Consider the following 25,317-nt stretch of genomic DNA (forward strand, 5'->3'; position numbering starts at 1 on the left):
ATGTCAAGACATGTCAAGTGTTGAGTTTCACGATGACGTCGGCAATTGACAATGCCTTTGAAATCCGGGATAACAATCGTGATAGTTGGTATATTGTTTTTATAATGTAATTAGATTTTTACAAATTAGTTAACAAATTTTGTTTTCCCCTCGATTATCTACAAATTTCTTCTTAAACTCAAAATCATGTAAATACTTTAAGCTTCGCATAATATTACGCGTATCCTTTAAAGGGTCTGATAAATAAACATAAAGCGTGAGGCGCTTGAACCCATGGGGAACCAATTTGATCTGTTACCTACTGAATAATAATGAATTTCACTAATTTTATCAGTTATATCTATAAGAATTATAAAAAAATTATATAGTTAAAATTAGTCTATCGTAACGTCTATTGGAATTAACGGAATTGAAATAAAAATAAAAACGAATATATCTTGAATTTTATTGCGAAGAATAATTATCACTCTCATATTACATTGAAATATAGATTATACATAAATAGTAACTTAATACAATATAGCTTAATTTATCGAGATTGACACATTGATATAGATAGGAGAAAATGGTTTTGCATTTTCTCCTTTTAATTATTTGTTTCTTAGTATTCATAGTATTATTATTATATAATATATTCAATGGAAGTAAAGTGAGAGGACGAACTAAAAGGATAGATGGTATGATATATAATACAATAGGGACCATTGTAAGAAAATGACATACTATGCAGACTAATGTCAGATATATACATATATTATTCTGCCAAATAATGAAATAATCAAGTAGCAATGATTATTATAATATATTGTACAAATTGTATATCTTACTGATATTTTAAATCCAACAGTTCATTAGTATGTATGAATGGCTTTTTTTTACTCTTTGCCACATAAACTACTGAATGGATTGTGATATTGACTGACTTACTGATGATTGTAACTTTTCAGTAATGTTATACTTACATCAGAATAACACAGGTTATAATTATGAAATTTGGGAGAAATATAATTATAAATGTTTAGTAAGTGTAAGTGTGTTGCAGACGAAGTTACGCGGGTAAGCTAGTATATCATAATTTCGTGACCGATTTTCATAAATACTTTTCTTAGTAGATAATGATTAAAAATGAAACTAATAATTGAAGTTAATGGTTAAAATCGTTTATGTTTATTGTACTAAAATCTTTATATATACATGACGTATATAAAAAGATTTTAGTACAAGTCAGCTTATAATACACAAGTTTTTAGTATAGAGAACAGAGAGAGATGGAGATTTTCAAGAAACAAATAATATGTTCAAAGCGTCGGGTTAAGCGCAGTTTATTAATGGGCGGCAGTAATCTGTTACGGAACAATACTAATTTGCTTTCATTTAAGAACCTACATTTATTTAATATTTTCGAAAGAAACTATTTATACTATATGTGAAAATTATTAAGTAACATTTTAAAAAAGTTTATATTATAATTTTTCCATTTCTAACTTAAGTATAAACAAATGATTATTTAAATTAGACGGTAAAGCACTAAAATTTTAATCTTAATAATATTTCAAACGCGAAAGTTTGTAAATATGTATGTTTGTTACACTTTCACGCAAAAAACTACTAAACGGATTTAAATGAAACTTTACAGTAATATATCACAATAACACATAGGCTATATATTTTATTGAAATTTAACTCGGGTGAAACGGCGTGCACTACTAGTATATATATAACAATATCAATTTAATATTATGTACAATAGATTTTATGACAAACGAAGTTATTAAATCAAGCGCGACTTAATATCTTAAGTAGATAGTTATAAGTAAGCACAATTTACATGCGAATTCACGCTTCCACGAGCACTAGTGCTCGAATCGCATGATATTGTTTGATATTCCTGCTTGGAAGTTTGGATTTGTACATAACTGCAAGTAATTTGTGAAGGCTGGAGGCGAGTAAAATGTGTTCATTATTTATTAGACGTCTGTCAGCCGTTTATATATGAGATGCAACGTCTGGTTGTGGTTATTATACTCAGAAATTAACAACACGAATTATTAATGTCTTTGTAAACATTGATATACTCCTACCTATTTGCATTTTACTCTGTATTCTCTTGTGTAGGATTTGTTTACTTAGAAGAGAAGGTATATGTATTACAATATTTGTTCATTAAATAATATAAACATTTTCCAAATTAATATGAATACGCACACGATTCAGCGCTGTTAAACTAAGAAACATTTTTTAAATCACAGAAGAATAATAGAGTAGCTTCCAAGTTATTTGTTAATAAAACAATAAGTCATGACTTTTGTCCAATAAAGAAATGCCTCGAATTAAAGGAATGTACGAGCGTTTCCCTACGGGGAGAGCGAATATTTATTCCAGTAGCGTAACTGAGGACTCACAATTATTGGGCAAATGTTTACGGAGCCGAGTGGCCTCTTGCTCTCTGCTCTATACATGTGCCAAGTGCTTTCCCATTATAGGAAGGTACTAGTTGCTTTCTCACGAACTCACTGCAGCAATGAGCCAATAAAGAAAATAAAGTAACGCCGCAGTTAGTTACAGAGAAAAACATCATTGCAACGACAAAGTGAACACTAACGCTTCGCTAAGAGATAAACTTGCATGTGGTTCTCGATACATTTAAAAGCAGGGTAGGGGTGTCTAAGATTGGATATTTAATATTGGCTTGGCTAGATATTAGGAAAAATAACAATATACCAAAACATTTTCTTTAAGTTTAATTGACACGTATTTCAAGTAAATTAATGTTATTCTTCGGTATTTAAAACTTTTGCAATATATTTTTCAAAAATAATTATGAATGAAAAAATGCTACATTGTGGTAAAAACTATTATAATGAAGAAGGCTAATGGTATCAGTTTATAAAAGATAAACTTGCATTCGTTACAGATAAAGGTAAGTTTCAGGAGGATGAAATATTTTAAATGGTCGGAACCTCGGAAAGAGTTTTCTTGTGAGCATATAAATCCCGACGTGAAAGATAATCGGGTTGGCGGAACTGATTCGCTCTCAAATTGAATAAGAGGTAGGGAATACACCCTCGCGAGAGCGTGGCGCCGCGATGTGCCGCCGCGCGCCGTTGAGCGCCCGAAGGACGAACTGAATATGAGAGACGTGCGGGATATATATATATATTACAACACTGACAAATATAACAAAACTTATGCATAAATTATGAAAATATAAGCTTATATAATAATACTAAATAATTTATATATTAATGAACTTTTTTAACTGTTTTTAGATGAAAACAAAATGTTTTTCATGCGTATGTATAACAGTATAGAGTTTGACGTGCAGTGTTGCTGTTGGCTTGACGAATTTTATTTAACAATGCACTCCGCATATAGATTGATTCTAGTATTTACGGACGAAATTAAAATGATATCAAATGTCATAAATACACACCCTTTCATAGTTATGTCTCGTTTGCAAGTTGTGTTCCTGCTCAAAGCGTACGATATGGCAATGGAATAAGTAGGTATGCAGGCATGATAGCTGGAGTGGTACCACATGAATGATATCAGAGATGTCTCAATATATTGTGTATACTTATAATATTTAACATAATATTGTAAATATTAATGGAAAAATGAAAAATGTAGGTATTATTCCATGGAGTATAAACGTAACCTTTCTCTATATAAATTATCATTAATATTAAAAATATACATCTATTATAGTATATTGCTTGGAACTATGTGTGAAATAAAAAATTAAATTGTCATATAACTTTCAGTATTTCCAATGTAGGTACCTAATGAAATAAAACTTGCAAAATGCCCATTTTACGAAATCAATGCTCCTTGGCAAATTTCTTTCAATGTCTTGTCGGGTTTGTCGAAATCCCGGGGGAGTATTTCATTACTTTTATCTAATTTAGCGGAAAATCAAATCATTCAATGAGATTATCCCAACGTCCGCGAGTTGGCAACGGTTCGTCGACTTCGCGCCTCTGTCGATACCAAGAGTTTTTCTGTCACTTCGTATTGCACCGTTTATTTACTGGAGTCCATTCTTTTTTAAATCATTTTCACCATCGCTTATAGTTTTTGTAGTCTAGCGATTAAGTTGAAACATTGATAATAAATCCTTCATTGAAAATATTGCAAAATCATTGAAGTTGTATATTTAATTTATTATAAGTTATATTTAATTTAAAATAACAATTAAATACAATTGCATTGTACAAGAGCGTAGATTAATAAAAATATTATCCGTATTTTTTCTTACTGTGAGTGTAATGTTTCTATCTACTGTTTTAATAAAGTAGAAATCCATATTGGAACGACTGAATAAATCCATAAAATTTCAGAGAAAGATCAGATAATTTACTTTGAACGAATATTATAATAAATCGTGAAATCAGTATAGAATTATTAAAGAAACTGCATACAAATATACAAAAACTACAACTTTTTATTTAAGTCGATTGAAAACCCTGAATCACATTGAACACTTACGAAGTTAAACACCAGCTGAACTGTAAGGTAAAGGAACACCGTGAAGTTTCCAAACGACTCGCCAATAGAAATTTCATTACCTCGGACCGATTTTCGTAGCGCTTTTTGACTTTTCTAGCCAACAAAAAGGCTGGCTCGTGGCCCTTGGTGGCTTTGACGGAATTAATTGAAGTTTTCGCGTGAAAATACCTAACTAATTAGCGGTAGTTTGGCGTGGGCCAAACGATGGCGGTTTCATTTGGCTCAGGTAAGATGTAGTTTGTTTTATCCAGTGTTTTAGTTGTTGTGTACATTTGTTGAGTTTAGTTGGTATTATTTGCTTACATTATGCTAAATTAAAATTCTAAACGTATATAAATTATAATGAAATAAATATAGACGAAATTATATTCGTTTCATTATAGTTTATATACGTACCTATATTTCGTTTTACGTTTATTATAAATGTATCACCACAAGTAAGTATTACTATATTATTTGATAATACTCAACAAAAGTTGGACTAAATGGTTCATCCGTAATAATTATTTACATCCAAAATTATCTCTAGTGAACCTGTGGCCAGGATACTTGTTAGGATATATGTACATATTGTTAGGATATATGTACATTAAATGTACACATATCCTAACAATACGTACAAATTTTGTTAACACTTGCATAAAATCAGAACATTGTTTATTTTCAAATGTTTGGCTTTATATTTGAAGACTGTCTAATTTGGCTTTATTTTAATAAAGATAATTTTACCATGGAATTTCAATTTCAGAATAGTGTTCTACTATTGGCCAAGACTTATCTATTTACTGAATTTCCTCTAATAAATTTAATAAGTTTTTATTCTATATAAAATGAATAATATATTAAAAAAACGTGTATTTCCTAGCTATTGGAGTAAGTAGAAAATATGTCCAGTATCATATTGATTTCGTATCTACATTCAATTACATTAAAGGATCAGTGCAGTAAATTCCTCACATTATACGGGTATAAAAAGCCATGAGAAAAGGGTCTTCTCATAAATATTTTAACAACTATGTAACATCGGTTACATGTTGCTACTGCTAAATATAAGCGTGCCTACAGCTTTAAGATGAAGTACAAGTAACCCGGACTTGACTCTTATGTCAATTATGGTTTATTCTAACCAGTATGAAAAAAGAGGAGGACTGTGTTTATTTCTTTACTTATACAATATTTCAGAACAGAGTTATTTTTAATTGTAAGGACTTTATCCCTATAGATCTTATACTAATTACATTAAGATTGAAGAGTTTTTAATAAAATAAAATAATAAATTGCCTATTTGTTGAAGGGTCTATCAATTATGTTTTATGAATTAATTATTTACATATTTATCAAATTTTGACGTTTTTCTCAACTCTCTATGGTAGCAAAGATAACTGAATGCCTCAGCTCAAATTTAACATAAAAACCATTTATATTATTGAAAAAATGCTATTTAGAAATAGGAAAAACTTTAGATTGCATTCTAATTTTAAATCTAATTCTAATTTTGTAGGGTATATATTACCATGTGGTAAATATATTGCGTTACTCGTGTGGTTTATTGAAAAAAGCGAGGCAAAATAATGAAACATGGTGTTGATTATAAATTGTGGTGCCACGATGCCGGGGGAAATCTTGCTTAAGTTCTAGTAACAATGGTCACATAAAATATTACTACTAATATTCACGATGTAGTAACCGATCTAGAAAAGTTTTACTCCTCCTACTAAAGGGTATCTAATTATAAACGAAGACATTAATGTATGTATAATAAATAATTTTAGGTAAAAATTTATTATAGTTGTAATAAAGTAGAGGTTACTTTAGTACTAATACATAAATTACTATTTACTTTGCTTATCATTGATTACTTTGGTTTGTTTTTGGTGTTTTCCGTCGTTGGCAGCCAGTATTTATCCCAAAATAACTTTAATTTACTATTTAAATCAATTGTTATTAAGTTGCAATTGCATTTTTCCAGAGCCAATTATTAAATACCTACAAAGCGTACAATATTTCAGCGGTCCTTGCTTAAAGTATATCTACCCAAGGAAAGTAATTTCATCGAACTTGAGAAACATTGTCTATAACAACAAAGCGGGCTGACTCGTTATTTTCGAGGGTTAATCATCTTTATCGAACATGAATGCGAGGCAAAATTCGTAATTTGCTTAATATTTTCGTCTACGTCAGAGATGCGAAAGTTGTCAAACTTTTATTTTTCATTTCCTACAAAGTTTGTGACGAGAATTGATATTTATTATTAACAGAAGATCTTTGTCATCGGCCTTTGTTTGTCAAGAAATATTATACAGATTTTGCAAAATATGTAATAAGACAACATCTTTTTTTTTTATTTATTTGTATACTTTTGAAAGTTTACCATAAATAATGATAGTAATATACTGATTAATATTTGTGGAGCTTGGAAATAAACTAAATATTTACATAACTGCAATGAATCAAGGTACATATACAGGTAGAAATAATTATTTGCAACTACAATACCAATTCGAATATGTCGGGTATGCATATTTTCCACAACAAGTAAATTTCAATTACATCGTTATTTTTACGCCAATTAAACCGGTTGCGGTTATATTTTGTGGTGTAGGATTAAGTTAAAATTTCGATTACAATGGACCAAAGGGGATTTTACGTTAATCTTTACTTCGAAATATATTTTAGCTGGAAACGTCGGCAAAGTCGCCATACTTTTACATAAATTGAAAAGCAAATAACTTGTTTACAGAAACGTGAGGAGGTACGAATATATTATCCACAACACTTTTAAAGATCTTATTCGTAGACGTAGATAAGATTTTATAAGCTTTTCGCATGGTATGTTTACATGTAAGGGCAGTTTTCCAACTAACTTTTGAACTTTAACGTAGTCGGGTCGCATTGGATCTAAATCACATAAAGATGTATTTAGAATTCGCTCTATTATTATCATACGTTTATTTTATAAATATATTGCTTACATATATTACTTAATATATTTATTTGTAAAACATCTTTGAATCGCCTACCCAAATTGAGAAATACCACTTTACATCTATTCTAATCTTGATTTGTATTCAATTCATCAAAGTGAAGAGTTTGTAAAATTAGACAAACAAAATATAATGCTATTTAAGAACTGATTTTCCGATGGTGTTTGGTCATATAGTGATAGATGTTTACAAACTAGAAAGTACTTAGTTAAATCAGTTCAATTAAGTTTACCTACTGTTTGAATTGATATGTAGTCTAGTTGACTACATATCATACAAATCATGATCATGGTCATAGATAATATAGTCTTCCCTTGAATAAAATTGTATGTATCTATTTCTATGCAAAACTGGTTTGTATAGCATTCTAGAAATGCAATCGAGAATACGCCATTAAACCGATTACGATGTCAATTAGTTCATTCAATGGCTGCCCAATATGGAACTAATTTGCCACTAGGTTACAATTCAAGAGGACGAATATATTGCCTGATGAGTAAAATATACAAATTCTAATGTTAATTTAGCTTCGAGGCGGGCTTGTTACAAAAGTCTGCTTTGGAAATAAGTTATAACTATTGTAATTTCTAATTCGTGACACTATCGCAAGATTACAAAAGTTTGTTGCAACAGGATCTGGGCCAAACCACTTCGAGTTTTGTAACTTGTACACTGTTCACCCTTGAGCGTTTTGGTAAGTCGTAAACGAGAACAATAGTTTTCAAATTCCGGTACCTACTGTAGATCGAACATCGAACTTTATTCACACTACGATAATTAAAGATCAAACGAACTTACCAAGTGAAGTTCGATCATAATTATGTGACAGCTTCATTCTTAGCGATTTGTGTTTACATATTGTAGTAGTATTCCCAAGCACCAGCCTCGCACGGTAGTTTATAGTTTTTTTTTTTTATAAAAATAAAAATTAGTTGTTGTATTGACTATTCCCTTACTACTTACCCGATAAGGTGGGATATTCTTGTTACTGCGCTCATTTTGTTTAAAGTTTTCATTTAAAATTTTATGTAATTTTTATTTTATTTTTCGCTTCACCCTTCTCACTTTATTGTCCGGGTTTGGGATATTAGAAAGAACCTCAGCTAAATTACATAATTTTAAATTATATGTGACAGTTAGAGTTAGATAACTTGAGATAGGTCATACATAAATTATCTAATTGTGTGAAACATTCAATAAAGTGTGCGGAAAATGTATTGAAATGTAAATAGGTAAGGTAACATGCATATTATAACACAATAATTTTATTATATTATAATATGCATGCATAACACATTCTGTTAAAAGTAAAGTTATATTGTATAGTCTTTCCAAGCTAGCGCAATTAATTAATTAAATATTTGTCATAAGTGGGGATATAATGTAGGGTGTATAACGTAGTCAGTTAGATATCGAATTTTAGCCTTTGATTCCATTTGACAAGCGATTGCATTATTTCTTTCATTGTATAAGAAAACTTTCCTTACCATACATGATTTTCATGAGAATCTTTTCTTTATATAAAATTAAATATTGTATGAAAAAAGTGTAAGAAATAGAGTTTAGTAGAGTTTTCTACTTATTTTTCTGCAAATTATCCCCACATAATATACATCAAAACTTATTATTAAAAATGTTTCATTCTGATAATAATTGTGTATCAGAAAATAAATTGGATTTATGTCAAAAAATTGTATATGTATCAAAAAATGTAAGCAAGTAGAGTTTTCTACTTACCATAATATAATCAAAACTTATTATTAAAAATGTTTCTATGTCAAAAAAGTCAAAAAAGGTAGTTTCTACAAAAAGTAGTTGTGGTGAGTGGACAATCACTGAACTATAAACTCAGTCAGATGTAGGTAGTGTATAAAAATACTATATTCACCGATGCTCGTATTCGACTCACAGTTTTTAACGTACAAATATATGTAGGTACGAAGTGCAGTTGTAAATGTTTGTCAAATACGGAAACATTTACGAGTGAAATAAAATTTTCATACCAGGACATTTCTCAGAATATCGTATGTACTTCTAGCGTTATCTGAGAAACTAATAAATGTTTAGTTTGGTGGTTGGTTAAGTTGTTTTAGCGGTGAAGTTACATTGAGGTAAAGTGGGTTTTACTGTCGCCATGTGCATCCTTGTGGATAAGTTTGACCATAGCAAACTTCGTACTCTGTGCTTTATGTATACTCTGTACACTTAAGTGTCATGTTACAGTATAACGTGCTTACGTACATGAAAACAAATTCAACGTCGCAATGCCTCGTAATTCAGAAACTTCTATGTAACTGCGCACTTTTTAAAAGTGAAATAGTTACAGTACATAAGTATATACATATTCTGTGTGTGGCAACAGTAACAAATAGCAAAATAACGTTTCTATTAGAATACAAGAATGAATAACATTTGGTGGTACAAATACTTTAAAATATAGAAAACTCCCAGCCATCTCTTGTAGCTTTAGACCAACGTAACGTAACAAATAAATCCTATCGAATGAAAAAGAAATACAACTTTATTTTTTAATTTTAAATTTTATTATCGCTTTGTATTCTATTACATACGTTAAAATGAGCATATATAAAATACTAAACAAAATATTTGTTTCCTCTTAAGATACTTCTATAGATATTAAAAGAAATTTAGGCCTAAATAGGTAAATGTATTTGTAAATTTCTTCCCCTTTATTTTTTTATGCAAATAATACAAAAACTCCATCCAGATAAATAACATGAACAATCTGATAAGAAAGAGTATGCAAATGGATTTCGGAAAACTGTTCTAACGATTTAATAACAATCATGAGAAAAGTTTTATAGGCTAGAAATATACGCTATTTTCTTATAGGAGATGTATAATATAAGCGAAGATTTTTTACTAGATAAAAATTATGAAATTACGTACATTCAGTATTTCAAATAAATTTATACATATACTAGCAATTATAAATATAGAAACTGTACAATAAAATTAAATCAAAGCAATTCCTTTCTACCCATAGTAAAACTACAGATAACATAATATGTACAACCTAAGTTACTATATAACAGAAGTTACTGTATACTTTAACGAATATTTATATGTGTATACATATAGTGGATAACACAGCAATGAAAACACATACTGAAATGTTATTAGAAATAAAATTAGAATGTAAAATGAACTTATTAAATATATTTAAAACGTGTCTTTGATATTCATTATAGAGATCTCCGTGTTTATTTTACATAATCTGTATTCACCATTTTTAGGTAATAGGTGATATGGTACTAATTAAATACGACTGATACTCTAAATAACTTTGCCAGTTTTTCTGTTTGCGTCTTGCAAATATATCCAGTATATTATTCTACGAAAATTATCACTTTTATTAATAACAGTATTAAAAACTTGTTTGACTTCAAACAACGTTTGCAAGAGACAAACTCTTCAAATGAATTCAAGCATGGTCGATTATGTCTGGCTGATGATGAATAAAATAACTTTTGTTACAAGAAAACCCGCAAATAAAATAAATAACAGAATACAACTCTTATGTCCAAAATATTTAATTGTGGAATAAAATAAATATATTTGAAAACTAAATAATAAGAAAGACCACAAGGATAACAACAATTAAAGTAATTACCTTTGATGATTTAAGCCAATAAAAAAAATTGGTTGACACTTGCTATATTGGGCCAACAGAGACTCGAACATAGAACCGCATTGAACAACAGCATGCAATCAAATATAGAGGCTGTCCAATAACCACACGATATTTGTTACATATTTATTTTCTAACACGGTACATTTAAACACATAATATATTTCCGTTTTATTATTCCGTCTGATAAAATTGAAAAAGTAAACGCAATTTACAGAAAAGTAATGTATGGAAATACATCAAACAAAGAATATCAGCAAATTACGGACTCACCTCTCTGAATTGCAAATATTTATGATGTTTTCAATTACGGGTTAATCTGAAAAGAGAAAAAAAGTAATCAGTACAGCAGTATAGATAGTTGTAAACAGAATGCACCTCAATTTGGAATTAGAATCCATACACTCTCTCTAAGATTAAAAATTTGTAATTATAAATAAATACTATGGAAAAAAACAGTACCTATCAAGTAATATCTTAATAGGTTTTGTTTATATATAAAGTATGTACTTTGCTCGAATTTGGATAATCTACAATTATTACCTACAAGATATTTCCATAATAATAAAGATTTCGTTAATTATTGCATTTATTCTAGAAAATAGTTACAGTATTCTGTATTAAGCATGATAAACATAATGAGACAATAATATTTTGGCATCATGACGCATCTCAGATCCGTGTGATACTGTGACGTCGATAATAAAAGCAAACACTAAGTAATATATACATAGGTACTATATCATCATACACCGTTTATACTGATGAGGTATAATTATAAATTCATTTTATATCTAACAATTGTTTTTAGCCCTAAAGTGGCGTACCTTAATATAAAATTGGTTTTCTGCTTTATAGTCATTTTGTACGCCCTCCAAATGAACATTCCAGACCAAAATAATTTAGTAAGATGGGAGAAAGCCTCTGAAAAAATTTTGCTTTACTTGAAGTGAGGCAATTCGTACAGCAAGGCACATATTCGTGATATGCAAGGTGCTCCTTGATATGGTTCATCGGTTACGCTACACGCGCATTGTGAGAGAGATAACTACGAGCAGTTCTCGGGACTTCACACGTTGAACCCACGGAATGCTAAGAAGTTCGTCTTATGCTACAGAAGCTAGTCGTCAGTTACATATTTGTAATATCATTACATATTTTAACTTAATATTTAACTACCTTACCCATGCGACTTCGTCTACGTGATGCAGACTTTGATGTTAGCAAGAGAGGGGTTGAGAGTGTTAATAAACTTTCCGTAATGTTTGCAACATTTTTCATTGATGGTCTTGTTGGTCATAGAGTTAAATTATTAGGCCTTTTCTCGATAAATGGGCCAACCAACACTAAAATAATTTTTCTGTAAAATTACAAAGTAGAAAGAAAAACAATATAGCTACTAATCAACAACCAATGTAGAAATAGATCTAGTTATCACTTAACCTCTAGTGTTACGCTTCGGTAAGCACGAATACATTTTCTATGCTACTGAACTAATCACACGAATTGGACCTCTCAAATGGGAGATACAAAGCAGTAAATCAACAAACAATAGTCTTAAGGTTAATCTAGCTATCAGCACAGTGCGCTTGCTTCTTACGAGCCCCTAAGTAAACCACTTGTTTCCTCTATAGTGTTTGTGTTCTGTCCAATAAACACATTTGCTATTTCTACTCTTTACATTATTTTGAATTTGTTATTAGGCATACTTATATATCTAATAACAATTTACATACATACGAGTACTATATAGATATACGGTTATATTAGTATCGGTGAGCTATTAAAAAGTATTATATAATAGCTGTGTAAGTACTGCGTCTCCGCTGATAACATTTAAAATTTAAGTAACAAATAATTATTCGTACATTAATAAACGTGTAAAAAATTAAATTATAGTTAAACCGTTAATTATTATGTGAATTAGTACAAAAAATACGCTACCGTACATATAACATACTTTCGCGTTTATAATGTTAGTAAGATGATTACTTATGTATGAAGAGATGTAAATGTGCATTATTTCATTAGTGAACATTTCCTGTATGCAGAAGTATTCTGAAACATTGAAATGAATATCCGTATTAACGTAGTACGAGTTCAAAATAATAGAAGTAATTGCATATTCCATTTAGTCTCACTATTCAATATTAGATAATGTAGTAAATACAGACAGAATAATTTTTCTAAGTGGCCGTTATTTGGGATCGTTAGTATGTTGTACCAGATACATTAAAAGACAAATGGCCAAAGACGCGAGACTACGTTCGTTGGCGCCATCGGCGGCGAGTCGTTTGTTAGTATTAAGAAACTTTCGAACGAGATCATTTACGAATGGAAAAATAAACTAAACTGGACTGCCACGAATTGAGTTTTAATTGTAAAGCAGATACTTTCTTTATTAACCGTAACTTGCTTTGTTCGCGCTTTCTTTCGGTAGATTCAAACTTAATTCACAATTTTAAAAACAGTTAATCTTTCTTTTATCTCAATTGGGTTGAAATTAACCCCATTTTTTCATCACATTTTATATATTTACACTAATTTACACTTACATCAACTGTAATGGAGGAAATAAGTTTAAATCCTAACGCTGTTCATTATGGTTGATTATAAAATACTATGGTCAAAAATGCGCCGACTAGCTGTACCCGATGAGTTGGTTAATTTGTTTAAATATTGGTACGATCATCAAATTAATCAGGTCAAATGGTCGGGATCATTCTCGGAGGAGTATACCTTGGCGTGTGGGGTGAGGCAGGGGGGGCTGTCTTCTCCTGCACTCTTCAGTATGTATGTGGATGATCTAATTGAGGGTCTTAGCAGTACCGGGATCGGGTGCTCTATACATGGAACTATAGTTAATAGTATAAGTTATGCGGACGATATGGTGCTGTTGAGTCCGTCAATTAGTGCACTTCGGCGGTTACTGAAGATGTGTGAGGAATATGCAGAACGGGCTCCGATACAATGTGAAAAAGAGTGAAGTCATGATGTTTCATAGTAATAACACCAAACTAAGATATATGCCAATGGTACACCATTGAATCGGGTGTCGCGATTTAAATACCTCGGTCACATTGTATCGGAAGACTTAAGTGATGATTCTGATATAGAGAGGGAGCGAAGAGCGTTGTCGGTCCGATGTAATGTGCTGGCCCGTAGGTTTGCACGGTGTAATAACGACGTGAAGACAACGTTGTTTAAAGCGTATTGTCAGTCGTTTTACACGTGCAGCCTGTGGTTTATTACAATATAATAATGGGTTTAGGATGTTGTTTGGGCTCCCTCGATTTTGTAGCGCATCAGAGATGTTTGCAGCAGCGCGGATAGATGGTTTTGAAGCCATAATGCGAAAACTGCATCACTGATGTGTAGAATTCGGGGGAGCGCAAACAGCCTCCTAAACACCATATCCAATATGTCGGACTGTCCACTTCAGGGGCACTGGATATCGCTGCATTGCTGCGGACCCGGGGCCTCTGGACGTGGACAGAGACATAAATATATGAATTAAATATATGAAATTGTAAATTACTAACATAGTTAATAAGTTGTTTACTAACATAATATGGATGGATCAATATCTGAAATAAATGAAATAATAATAATAATAATTATAATACTAAAAGTTATATTTAAATATCAATATTCTAATGTTGTGGACATAAGGTATCCAAGTCAGTTTAAGATGGTAAACATTGTGATTATATCTAACTGTGCAATTACATAAAAATCTGCAATCAGTTGTTACAGATGTATTGCATTGCATCGTCTGGATTGATTTGGAAGTGACAGTTACATCATCATTACTACCGTCAAATTATGAGTATGTATCATTATAATAATAATCAATATAGTCGTTACTCTCTCTAGTTTCTCTTCCACTAATATATTTGTAGATTATTCTCGTAGTTACCACACACAAAACGTAATACTACTTTTATTTAATTAAACAAACAATAACTGTCATCATATTCCCAATTAACAGAGCAAGAGACTACAAACTCATCAACTACGATCATAATAAATATTAAAATTAAAACATATTCCAAAGTGTAGGTATTAATTTGTGGGCTCTGCCGACAGCGGGAGCCGCTTGGTGAAAGGTATTACGAAAATTTAATTGAAGTTTTGATTAAGCGTTGTCGCATGTGCCAGGTTCAGTCACAGTATACATTCAGGATTAAATGTAAAAATGTTTTGCTTTATCAACTTTCGTTTTGTTTCTGAAAAGAGAACAAGAAAAGTCAAGCATAATAAACTTGGTTAAATTTTCGAAGTTTAATCAAGCTGAAAACTTTACAAAAATAATATTTTTTCAATTCTTTTACGTGATCGAGGGCCTTTTGTTAGATTTAAAATAACATTGCTATGTTTGAAAATATCTGAACCTAGATTGTTATTGATATTTTGTATTCCTATGAAAAGTGTACCCTATGACCAAGAATTACGGCTTACAATAACGTGTTTCATGCTTTCTGGAAGATGAGACGTTTTGACTTTTGCACAGTAAATAAATAATGGGAGCAAGGGATTGATGGAAGTGAATGAGTCCACGTCCTAAGCAAACTTGTGCAGTATCCCAACTACGTCTATTGTGTCCCACCTATTCAAAATGTTCAAGGCAACGAGCCTTAGTTGAAATATTGATCTTTTATAGTTTACCTTTTCTAAAAGGATGTCGTGCAAATTCTGTCAACTTAAAAATATCATGACAATTTGTTGAAATATTTAGCTATAGGTATATTTAATATGAACTATAGTTACTAAATATTTTCCAAAAAACAACATAAAGATTTGACCCAAATCCCTTTATCATTTGATAAACGTTAACGAATAAAAATAGATAAACTCAAGAAAGTAATATAATAAAATTATAAACTATACACAGGTACTTAAATATCAATTATATTATATTTACTATAAGTATAGGGTCGTATTTACGGCCTCGGTGGTCTAGCGGTTTAATACACCGCCTTACTTCCGATGGCAGCGGTTTCGATTCCTCGAGGAGCAGACATTTGTTTTTACAAGCATGTTGTATACAACATGCTTATAAATACAAATGTCTGTTGTATGATACAAGATCTGCTTAGCTTGGGACTAGATGACGATGTGTGAATTGTCCGGAAATATTATTATTAATATTATACATATAAATGCCATTGGAATAAGAAATAAATTTAAATATATTGAGTAATGACTTATACTATTTTTAACGAGTTATTTATTTTTATTAAGAAATAGGTAACGTTCGTTATAAATATATTTTCTGTTTTTACTGTCTACACGTAAGCAACAGGTGAGAGTTTGCTTGTGTAATTAGCTACAAGCTGAATGAAACATTTAATAACTGTTATAATATTTAAAAAATTCTTTCACATATAGAAAGAGCGAGTTTCATAAGCGGGATGTGTTGTGGAATACTGCTAATAATAATCAGTGTAGTAAATTAATGAAGCCTTAAAAAATATAGTTAAATACCTTTCTAGTCCATGTCGTAATAAAATATTTTCATTGAGATACATGATCACCAGTCAGTCAGACAATAAAGCCTTGTCCCGCGGAGCAACCGAGTCAAGTCAGTAAATAAACAACGACCAACTTTAATAAAAGTAAATCGTATTAACACCTAACTTTCTAAGCTCTTTTATTGTCGCCCAAAGAGATGTGTAGATAGACGTTTCATAACAATACAAATATGTGGTACATTTTATTTATTGTTGGAAAAAAAGTATGTCGTCTCCTATATTTTATCTTTACTAATGTCACATATTTATTTAGTACCTATTTGCCAATATTTATTATATATATATATATAATGTATAGGTATATAAGAAGAATCTGTGTATTTCAAATAATAAAAAAACTGTTCAGTTTTAAGATCTGCATAAATCTTTTCTTTCTTTCTTTGCTACAGAGTAGAAAAATATATTGTCTTTTAACAAATTTATTATTTTTTAAAAAGCAATATAATTTGCCATGTTACTCCCGTACGAAATTTTTAGATTAAATTTTCTTCGACGAGACTTCAGAACCTGCACAGAAAATCATAATACCTACTACGTTTTGATTGTAAAGTTACCAAGATTTCAATCATGCAAAGTCATTGACTACTCACGCCATACCCAAAAATCACATTTTCTTAACCCTACTTAATTATTTTAATATTAATGTTACTCTGTTTCTTGATGGCTCAGTCATACAAGTAATTTGTCATACATGCCATGTCAAATAACGGCATAATAAAGTTAACCTTTAAATAAGTAGTATAGAAAACAATAAAAAATATCTTCTGAGTGGAGCTTTTTCCTCAAATATAGTTAAAAGCACTCTTCTTGTACATCATTCGAGAAAAGTATATGTATTAGATTTATGCTACTTGTTGCAGCTCGAGTATTTAAGTGGACACTCGTCACTGATCGGTTCTTACAAATATTGTTTTTCGTTTATAATCTATCTAATGTTACACACTACATTATTACTACACAACAACGTCTCTCTGTTTATATAAATATAATTTTATACATGGCATACATAGTTCCACGTAAATCCTATGAATATTGATATTAGTTTTTATGTCAATGTAATGGTGCTCCTGCTTGCGACTACGGTATATGCAGCAATGGAGTATGATATCAAGTAAAAATAGATCCAGCAGATAAAGATGTCGACTTGGAAATTATCTACTACTCGTATTTGAAGCCAGTTGTAAATAATCTCTACAGGTATTTGCTGGTGTATAATACAGAAGGCACGTTAACCTTATAAAGCCGGATTGTTGGTAACCTGATATTAAAATATATTAAAATCTACAACAGAGTTCCTGCATTCGTGGCAGTTTATTTTTCAACTACGCGCGGCCCGTGGGAAGTCGTAATTAACGTGGCTTTCACGGCGCCCCCGGAGCGCCCTCTTACGGGATTGTTGTGGTGACGAGCATACAAACTAGAATCGTATTGTTACCACGAAAAATATAAGTTGTGTGTTATCTAAAGTTACAATGTAATGAATTAATACCTACATTATTAAAAGAAGTAATTATTTAATAATCAAGTATCTATCTGCACATGCAAATTTTAATACAACCAATGGAATGTAATTTAAATTATATTCAATAACATCGAACTCCTACAAAAAATATTATATTTTCAAAATAATGATTGGAATAAAATATTGAGTATACGAGAATATCTCGAATTTCCGGTAATACGTAGATAGAGAAAAACCAGGTTTTCGTTAAAAGTATTATTTTTATATTTAATTTCCACCAGGTTTTTATTTCCAGGTTTTTCGTTATTTGAAAATATTGTTTACACAGAGTGAAATGAATTTAATATTATTTATTTATCCAAAAATGTGAAAATATTTACAGAAAACTGGTAAAGTATGTAATAAAATAATAATCACCATAATAATAAACAAAGAGCGTAACTGTTTTCTTTCAATTAAACTCGTTTATTCAGTTATTCATTACTCCTGAGTAAATATATGTAGTTTATACCTTATTAGGATCTGGTTTCTTCTTCAATGAAAAAAATTACACAAAACAATAGGAAAATACAATATGGTGAGTATAATAGAGATTTTATTCTTTTAAAATTGCTAGTTACCAATGAGACTTCAAAACTAATGCAGATATTAACAAAGTAAATCTGGTAAAAAAAAGGTAAATCTATAGTAATATTTAAAGGTAGCTAATTAACGCTTTCTCAGATTTTTTTATTAACGATAAATGAAAAGATAAATTATATTTAGAAAAAGAATTGTATAAAATTTCTATCTGTATATACATACAGTATATGAATAAATATATACCTACGTATTTATTCATGTACTGAATATGTAGCTTTATAAGTTTTTATAAGAACGTTCACTACGAAGCAGAAGCTCTGCAGGTGGGGGGCTTAACCGTTTTAATGAAGGCTTGGATGCACCCGCACGTTATTAAGGGATTATTCCAATGTTTGTACTCTATGAATGCTGTGTTTTATTAACTTAGTCTAGTGCATGCCATGTAAACATAGATAATACAAATAAAAAATGTACATGTATATATATACCGTATTTAAATAGATTACTTACAAACTCTTTCTATCTAAACTACTACTTTAAGTAGAACACAAAATAAAATACGCAATATATTAAGAAAAAAGTTTTGTATTTATAACCATTTTCAGTTATATGTGCACAATTGAAAATTTACAATATTTCTTTCTATCTAATAAGTATTTAAGGTTACAAATGCGCAATGATAGATGTCAAGTAAATTTGTGATTTTTAACTGATATATGTATAACACAGTTTTAAACTTTTTAATGACTGACATGACATATTTACCATAACTTATTTTTTCAAAATATCTTGTTTATATAATGTGTAATCGTAATATCTATACTAAATAGGTATATTATGCAGTGTGTGTATGCAATATAGAATCGGAAGAATCTTAATAAAACGATGGACACCGCAATAGCATTTATTTGGTATTTGTAAAAAATACTTCATGTATTTTTTTAACATAAGATAGTCTTCATCATAACTTGAAAAAAAAGGAATAAACAGACAAAATATTAGTAAATAATAAAATTATAGGCCTTTTAAAAATTATTGATAGGCAAGTGATATAAATTGCATAGGAAAATCAAAATGAACCTTAAATATATATAAAAATGCATGATAAATGACGTGTATATACTTACTATATATAATTTGACTGAAAACTATTAGAAAATATTAAATGTAAATGTTATTTTACTGCTCCAAGAGTAAGAAATAACCAAGAAAGTGATATGAAACAGAAATTTTCGTAATTATTTTTTAAATAGAAATATTAAAATTAAGGCCCTAGAAATAATAACAGTCTCTATTAAACCAGTCTTTGTAGCTTAATAGTCTAAATTTATAATAAAATTTTTTATAATCAAAATTAAATCATATAATCAACAAACTTAATGTATTCTATGAATACGTAGACTTCTATACAAAAATAAACTGCAGCTTGTTTCGAGGCAGTAACTTTAAGAAATCTTATGTAGGTACTTAATTATTAGTATGGCATCGAATATCGCAATAAAACTTTTCTAATAATCAGTTAAAAATTCACTAAATAGGTTGGTTTAAGTTGGTATTGCATAGTCTTTATCCGATAAACAATCAGAACAAGTGAATGTACAAGATCTTCTGGTTTCTGTGGAAAATAGACAAGTTATTATTATATAGATATAATATTATGAGAAATCTAAGTGATTGTTTATCACTTTCCCGTAAGGGTATCACATTCCTGTATAAATGGATCCAGACAAGGATCACAGACAATACACAGGAAAGTGATAATTTTGATGTTTTTTATAAAAAAACACAAAAACGGCGTCTTTAAATGACATATTTATGCTTTATGATATATTTACACTAGGTATATCAAGACAATAAACAATATTTAAGAAATCCAAATAATTTTTATGTAAAAAGATACCAGACAAGTGAGAAGTTATCTGACCTAAACGCTTCTGCGGTCAAGAAGATGGTCTTGTCAACTGTTTGATTGGCTGTTAGGCGGAATTTTAAGTGGCAGTGACCTTATTTTACTAGGTACATTGTCTCGGAAATCTGGCAAAGCACTCATTATTCAATTTATTGGTTTTCTTCACATGTTTTTAGCTGACAGGAAAGTGATACACAATTCTATGTTGAAAAATCACCTAAAATTAGGGGGACACGCAATTTTTTTTTTTATGATAGAACAAAGTTTTATTGATTGTTACTCTGATTCAATATAATCTTTTTGATTTATGTACTTACTTTACGTATTATATAGGTAGATAACTAGGTTTTTGGAAAATCGCCCCACAGGAAAATGACAAATTTGCTTATGTTTAGGCATTTTTCTCCAATACGATATTTTTAATCCTAGCTGAATTTCAGTGCCCGTATAGAAGTCAATTAATTCCGTGTTCCAGATTTAAAATTAATAAGAATTATTTAAAAACTAAGGAGCTACGATTTGAGCCCACAAAATTCCTTCACTATGAGAACTAGCCAAACCATTACCTTCGCTGCATTTTATTCTTTGTAGAATAATTATAATATAATACATTTAAGCATTCAATAAATATTGCACTTTGAATGTGAAGAGAAAACATTCTTCAAAGAGTAATTACCTGTTTGAAGATTTTACAGCATGAATATTAATATTTTTAATCATACAACTTAAGCTCGAAACGAGATTTTAATGCCAGAACGTAAAATAATAATAAAATTTATTTTCATTTTGTCGGTACAAATATTGTACATAATACAAACATTGGTGGAAAGACAAGAGGATTTAGGCGACATTTGCATTGTTGTTTACTGTGGTGTGGTTACGTGGACATTTTCAGGGTAATAAAATCTAACATAAATAAGTAAATAGTCCCGTAGTATCTCATTTGAACGTTCACCAGGTGTGCATTAAGCTGACTGGATACAGTGCTGTGGCTTCACTGAAATTGAATTTAAAAAATATTACCAAGTCGCGAACTTCTGGCCGGTATCCAAAACACAATACCTACAGAGTGTCTTGTAGACTCGTTATATGAAGAAATAAAGGGCTCGCTGCTTCTTGTTCTTGTTAGTATGGTCTTTGTTATTAATTATAATAGACTATTATAGTCTATTATAATTAATAACAAAGACCAGTATATAGTATAAATATATTATTATTATTATGATAACTCAAACGGAATCTACACACTTCATAAATTGGAATAGTGACTGATTATGAAAACACTCTTATAATTACTTATTACAATAGAGCGATGTAGAAATAAAGAAGTGGATGTATGTATAAAGTCTAAGATTATTCTATATGACATTATGTGTAGGTATACTAGTTATGTGATGAGTTACGAGTTTTTAGAATAAAGAAAATATCATCTTATTCATTCATTCATTCATAATTTAAGAGCTACGCTCTTGTCGGTGGACCTCTTGCCACATCATCTAATAATGTTAATTTATATTAACATTATTAGTTTTTATAAACACAATATTGAAGTCAGAAAATATTTCACACGAAAGATAAAGTTGATATCTTTGAAGTATGTAAGTACAATAAACAACATCTAGTGAACCACGGACGGAATACTTGATCGTTGATGTTTCGGAAGCAAACAAACGGCGGTAACGCTACGTGGAACTTTTTACATTAGCCCTGTGCCGAGTCTGTTTGTTTCCTGCCTTCGAACCTGGTTTCAAACTACGATGCACAAGTTTGGGGTCTCATTTTAAAACTCTGTGCCCTCGCTTCGGTGAAATTTTAATCATAAAGAGACAATAGATATGAAGGTATTTGCGTAACTTTTCTCAAGCTTATTTACATGAAATATTCTACATACTACAACTCTTATTTAAATAGCTGCATGGTGTGCAAACTAATGACAATTTATTACTATGTACATAGTTCATCCTTTAAACAGTGGCATTTCCAAAACATGCAAAGTGTAATCCTACCAGTTTAGATTTTTTTTAACTAACAAGTTAAGAAAAGATTTATCTCAGATATTCCGAAGAGTTCGCGCATTGTGTAGGGCATTAATGAATGTCTAATACATTAAATATATACTATTATGATGATAATAGAAGAAATTAATATTAATGAATAATTATAGCTGAACATTTTCCGTTTATAGTCAGACTGATATTTAGAAATATGTACTCATCGAATAAAGCCTATTACTCTGTAAAGGATTATTTGGGAGAGGACCTTGTACGTTGTTAGTTGTTCAGACAAGGAATTATATATTTCAAATATGCTAGAAATACTTATATGGTATATAATATTTAGATATTGAAACTTACTAAATAATAAAAACATAAAAAATGTATGTTTAGTTTCTTTCTTGCTATTTCTTCTCAACCGAAGTAACTAGCCGAACTGGACGGATGGACGAGATATCGATAAAAAATATGACGTGCGCTAGAGGCCGAAAGGTCCTATGGGAGAAAATGATTTTGAATTTGTCTCTAACTTTGACTTTGATAAGAAATATAATTGAGTAAGAAAAGTTAAACGTGCAATGGGAGGAAATTAATATGAAAGTGTTGTTTCATGCAAATGAGCAAAATGACCTCGTATTATGTCATTTTCATCACAAAGAATTTAAGTAGGTAAGCTGAGTGAAATGAACGTTAGCATAAATTCTGACTCACTTAAGACACACCTAACTCAAGATAAAAATTGGCCACTGGAATGAGTCCAACAAAGAGGGGCTGCTATGAAACCGAGTTATTTCATATTCAATTTCGGAGCAAAACGTAGCGTTGGCCTATTTCGTATAATGCAAAGTCCATGTTTATACACATGGAATTGTAGGCAATTATCTTCCTAGAGATATTACATTAGTCTTTTCGTAATCTTACTTATTATAATTAAATAAATGCTTTGATGTAGAAACTTAACGATTTCCCTTAATAAATAATACCTATATTTTGTACTTTATTAATATATTAATATTAATACGTTATTAATATCTAAATTTTATGCTATGAATTATGATCTCATGTTTTTATTTATGAAAGTTTGTTTTTATTAAAATATTAATATTATCAACATTTGCATGTGATATCGATATTATCTTTCTTTTTCTTATCTTAATATTACAATATACCAAATAAAATACCATAATAAAATAAAATCAATTGGGGATATATTTCAGTAGTGATAAAATATATCTATTGAACGTTTGACACTATTATACAATACAGTTAGTTTATATATACTATGATTTTACCATATTATAACGATTACTGTCTAAATTGTAATCAAAGATTTTGTATGTAGATAAAAATATCTATTATATAAATACTGAAATCAAGATTTAAATTTACAATCAATGAAACGTTTCATTTATCTATCATTACTCTCCTATCGATGCTATCACACGGCAGGGGATATGATGGGGTATTTTATCTACATTTACATTGAGATTTAATATTTTTGCAAAATGAAAAAGCATTTTCGTCGAGCTTTAATTCCAAATCCATAAATTTTAATATTCAATTATTCAAGATTTTCAATTTTCAAGGGAAAGATTATAAGATTTCCCGGTCGGTTTAGACTATAATGAGTTTCCGGTATAACAGTTTACCGGCGAGGGGCTTGCTTTGGTTGGCGAGGAATTCATTGATAGGATCAAGTAGACCGCTGGCCATGTTAATTTTATTACTTGACACATTTACTTATGTTATAACATCATTTATTTTTAAAATAAATAATATCTACAATATATTGCGTAGTATATATATATATTCATTGTTAGAAAGTAATCAAGAGCTTTGTTTCCATTATTATCTAAGAATAGATAAATAAGATAGTACGTATTTAATTTTGATCGCTTTAATTAATTGTAATAATTATCCAGACATATGGCGGCGTGGTGGGCCGGGTCAACTAAAATATGGTCGATTTTCATATTATTATACGTATATTGAAATTAAATATGCTCTTATCACTACGACTGATTTAATCTTATTGCATGATTATATTTTTTTTCAGTGCTTGTTGGTAGTTTTTTTACGTTTCGACTTGTAAATGTAAACTTACAAGGATTATTTAAAAGAGCAACACACAAGTTTCTTGCTCGTTCTTCTTGTGATGAGACAGCTTTACGAGTGGTAGATAAAAAACAAATTGTTATGACTATTCAAAAGTGCTTAAATTAAGTTTATTTGAATAAATGATTTTCTATTCTATTCTATTCTATTCTATTCTATTCTATTCTATTCTATTCTATTCTATTCTATTCTATTCTATTCTATTCTATTCTATTCTATTCTATTCTATTCTATTCTATTCTATTCTATTCTATTCTATACTTTCTCACAATGCATTTTCATATTATTATACTATATTAATTAAATATGTTATACTGCACAGATTTTTTTTCAGTTCCTTATTTTTTTTTATAGATGATAATGGAATGGTGCACTCGCCTGCGCTAACGGTTTACGCTGGCGGGACACCAGTAGAGGATGATAAGATGAGTATGAGGTCAGGTCAGTTAGCCCATCATGATAAATTCACCAAGAATTTATCTCGATGGTTTGCAGGGGGAACCGCGTGGAAGTCAACCTGACAAGGTACATTGCTAGCAATGAGATCATGCGTACATATTACTAACAATCCCCTCT

General features: G+C 30.0%; 1 protein-coding gene across 1 annotated transcript in view; it reads right to left on the reverse strand.

Moving 5' to 3' along the window:
* Positions 1–25,317, reverse strand: part of LOC131841826 (poly(rC)-binding protein 3) — a 123,453-nt gene that overhangs the window by 53,075 nt on the left and 45,061 nt on the right. The window contains exon 2 of the mRNA XM_059190167.1: positions 11,419–11,464. The gene's annotated coding sequence lies outside the window, so the exon portion shown is untranslated. The remainder of the gene's footprint in view (positions 1–11,418; positions 11,465–25,317) is intronic.

The sequence above is a fragment of the Achroia grisella genome, unplaced genomic scaffold (assembly GCF_030625045.1).
Source record: "Achroia grisella isolate CSIRO2021 unplaced genomic scaffold, CSIRO_AGI_Agris_v1 utg1920, whole genome shotgun sequence".
NCBI lineage: Eukaryota > Metazoa > Arthropoda > Insecta > Lepidoptera > Pyralidae > Achroia > Achroia grisella.